Source organism: Helianthus annuus, chromosome 8, assembly GCF_002127325.2.
Source record: "Helianthus annuus cultivar XRQ/B chromosome 8, HanXRQr2.0-SUNRISE, whole genome shotgun sequence".
Classification (NCBI taxonomy): domain Eukaryota; kingdom Viridiplantae; phylum Streptophyta; class Magnoliopsida; order Asterales; family Asteraceae; genus Helianthus; species Helianthus annuus.
The window spans coordinates 109,921,562-109,925,786 of NC_035440.2; the positions used below are offsets into that span (position 1 = coordinate 109,921,562).

The window sequence follows — 4,225 nt, forward strand, 5'->3', positions numbered from 1 at the left end:
GCTCTGCTGGATTATAAAGACTGTTAAAGATAAACCACTGAAAGAAGTCAAAGGTCTGCTGGAAGTCAAAGGTTTGATCACCCTTTAAAGAAAGTCTGCTAAAGCTTCATCAGATGTTGAGCTCATCAGAAGATAGTATCAACAGAGTCTTGTAATCAATATTTGTAATATGTAACAGTGTTTAGCATAAGCAGTGTTTAGAGGTTGTTAGTATTGTTAGATGTCAATGTCTCGGTGACGTTAACAAAGATCCCATAGTGGTTAGGTTTGTACTATAAATAGACAGTGCCTGTACTATTCTATTAGATCACTTCACCCTTGGATTTTGTACGAACAAACTCTGTGATCTCAGGCTGAGGGGTAGTTGTAATTCATGCATACATGAATCGTTGTGTAATACAATCATTCGACTTAAAGTATTCATGATGAAAGCATGTCTTCCATTGTTTGTGTTATAAAGTTTTCTTCATTCCGCTGCATATTATTATTCATCTTATTATCTTTTTCCATTGTTCATCTTTAAAACAAATACAAACAATTCAAACTCAATTCCTAACAGGGTTCATGTTTAGAAGAAGAACAACTAATATGCAAAACGTTCTTCTCTATAAACAAAATGACAATCCACAAAAAGATTAACTAGAAACATCCTTTATTTTTAAGATGAACATGTTATTATGAAACAAATAACTTCATACAATTACTATTACTATTACTATTATTACTATATATTGATTTTACAAAGGAAATGAATAGTGATAATATTATATAATAATAATATATTCATATAATAATACTAATTATTATTATTTTTTTACTTTCTCAGTTGGATAAGTTTGGTGCCAACCAATACTGGTATCGAAAATACAGGTACGGTCCGGTTCATTATCGGTACATGAAGGTACAAATCGGCACCATTCTGATACAAAAAACGCCAAAAGTCGGTACCGGATTGAGTTTGAAAATCTTTTAGTTCGGGAAATTCGGTACTGCTACACGGTACCATCTGCTCATCCCTGGTCACGGGTGGTGTACAAACAACAATGATATCGTACAATTTTTTCTTCTTGATTTTCTTCAACTTTTAATGATTTCTTTTTTAGTTTCAGAGGTAGGGATGAGCTCAGTGACAACCGATACCAAAAATACCGGTTGCGGTACCGGCATACGAAGGTAAAAATCGGTAGCGAACCGGTACTAGGAACGACAAAAGAAGTTCGCCGCAACGCGGCTAGCGTGATAAATCTAGTTATTCTTAACAAATCCATAATATACATAAAAATTAATTAAAAAATAAAGAAATAAGTTTCATGAGCTAGTCCTAAAGTTGAACCATTCTTTTGTTTTGTTATTATGTATTTGATATTCTATTATTCTTCATCTGCCAATTGTCCATATTCAATCTCATGACTCATCTTCTTTAATAAAGAAATAAGTTTCATGAGCTAGTCCTAAAGTTGAACCATTCTTTTGTTTTGTTATTATGTATTTGATATTCTATTATTCTTCATCTTCCAATTGTCCATATTCAATCTCATGACTCATCTTCTTTAACATTTGTCAACTCTTGTGGATCATACATGAACACAACATGCTAGAATATGAAACTAACTTATGTATTGATGTGCATCTAATCTTACTTCTAATTCGGTGACATAAAAACCATTATATTTGATTTTGTGCCATTAGAACCTTCATATGATGCATCAAACCTTCACAGTATATATCAACAAACTTTCGTTTGTAAATTTGTTTTTCAATGTACTAAATATTCCAAATTTTTAATTTTTAATCACTGTTTATCAACTTTTTTTAAAATATACGTTTTACGTTGTTTATTACATAGGAATAAAAAATATCAAGTTGTTAAATAAGACCAAATATGTGACCAAGTACATGAGAATCAATAGAAGATCCCTTTTAAATTTTAATACATTTGAGACCAATTCACAAATAATGGCCACGTAATTTTCATGTCAAAATTGTATGCTTAGTCGTATTTATCAATTTTTAAACATAACTAACTTCTAGAAAGATTCTTAGCCGCCTTATTTTTAAACATAACTAACTTATAAAAAGATTCTTAGCCGCCTTATTTTAAACTTTTTTTCAAACATAATTAAGGAGCCGGCTTGAATTGAAAAATTATAAAGATATCAGCATTTACCTTTAATTTAAGGATTAATAGTTCACATTAACATTTCAAATTTTATATTTTTTAAAGTTAAATCGTCTCAAACTCATCATACGAGAAAGGAATTTCAAGCTCAACAAACAACTCACTTAGATGGTAATCGAGCAAAATGATTCAACAACATGAACAATTTTATATAATTAAGGCTTCATTTTGTTCCAACAAACATGACTCATTGGGAGCAATTTTTATACCCAACAATTTAGAAGATCATTATTTAAGCTTAAATGCATGTTGATTTTTCACTGTGAAAGTATAAACTGTAGCATGTTATATGATCAAATTGCTGATGTAAATTGCTATAAGAGTTGTGTTTAAATAAGGGATGAAATTGAAATTTTACAAAAAAAAATGAGGGCCAAGTGGCATCTTTTAACTCGCTAAGGTACTATTTATCATTTCAATTATGTATAGTATATATACTAGGGTACTATTTATCATTTCAATTTTATATAGTATATAATATAATTTTATATAGTATATAATATAATAGCAACATGTTATGCTCCTAGGGTTCCCCACTCCTCGCATCATGCAGTAATAGAGGCGTGGTGTTCCCCGCCACCTCATAGCTTAACATCAACTTCCATCCCCACATCTTCCCTAAATTCTTTATCCAGATGACCTGCAGTGTTTCCTAACACTCCTGTTGGATTTTTGATGAATTGGAGGGGGGGGGGGGTGTTCTGGCGCGGTGTTTTATCACTGCCACCTTAGCTCCCCCATTGAATGATAATGCTAATATTATAGCCTAAGAAATCAATCTTGGAAAACACGTAAGTTTGATCTACTTTACGGATAATATCTTGAATCAATTTACAAAAGAAAAACGAGGTTAAAATATCATTATTAAATACTACTTCAATAGGACAGCGGAACTCGTCAAAGAGAAATCTTATCTTTGGATAACAAGTAGATCTAATTTTTGTAACATCGATTGGATTAGATGGTCCGATTTTAATACTTAGGATGTTATCTTTTAATTTTCGAAGTTTTTTTTTTTTTGACCCGGTTTCTATTTTTAATAGAAGTTTCACTGTTAAAAAAATAGTGTAAACGACTGATATAAAGTGTCAACAAGCCCACCAAACCCTATAGTTCAACCAATGATTTCAATAGCAACGTCATTTTGTTGTTTCACATCAATATGACCGATTTTAGGAATCTTATTTAACATATGTAATTTCAAAAATCCAGGTTGGGTCACGGAGATGTCGGGTGTGCGAGTTAGAGGAAGAGGCAGGAGACCACTTGTTCGTTTCATGTGGCTTTGTACAAGCAGTTTGGGACCAGGTTTCGACATGGTGTAGGCTGCCTCCAGTGTTCGCTTTCGAGGCTAGGGACCTCCTGAACTTACATCGATATTTGAGGGACTCGCGCAAATGGAAGAAAATACTGCAGCTAATCACGCACACGGCTATCGGGTGTATTTGGAAATATAGAAATGACTTGATTTTCAATAAAAAAAAACAAATAAATCTCGCTAGGATGCTGGAAGAGATGGAATTGTCCAGCTTTTTTTGGTCTCGGAGTCTAGCAAAGGCGACTGAACTTACGTGAGATCAATGGCGAGAGTTTCAGTTACGTTGTATTGGTGTGTAAGGTTTTGTAGCATGTGTTTGGTGTATGCACTGTTATGTTTTTGCTAATGATTTATTGCCATAAACTTGATGAAATGAAAAGTTTCTTTGTTGCCGTTAAAAAAAAAAGAGTAAAGTGCACTTTCAGTCCCTAAGGTTTAGTGGTTATTGCTGTTATTTACAAAACTCAAATTTTTTGCAATTTTAATACCAAAGTTTCTGTTTTATTGGGTTTTTGGTCCACCATACTAACTCCATCCAACTCATATGACAAGGATTTAGAGTAAATTGCAATTTTAGTCCTTATGGTTTGATTTAAATTGCAATATTTTACAAAAAAAAAAAAAAAGTCTTAACAAAACACTTTATAAAATATAATTATTGCACTTTCAATCCAATCACTTAACAAGGTTATATCAATCATGTTACCTTATTGAAATAAAAAGAACAA

At 32.1% G+C, this 4,225-nt stretch overlaps 1 long non-coding RNA gene across 1 annotated transcript; it reads left to right on the plus strand.

Annotated features, from left to right (window-relative positions):
• The first annotated feature begins 2,716 nt into the window (after positions 1-2,716).
• Positions 2,717-3,870, plus strand: LOC110871438. The gene is made up of 2 exons (XR_002553735.2): positions 2,717-2,970; positions 3,392-3,870. It is a non-coding gene; the product is annotated as an uncharacterized LOC110871438 (long non-coding RNA).
• The last annotated feature ends 355 nt before the right edge of the window (positions 3,871-4,225 follow it).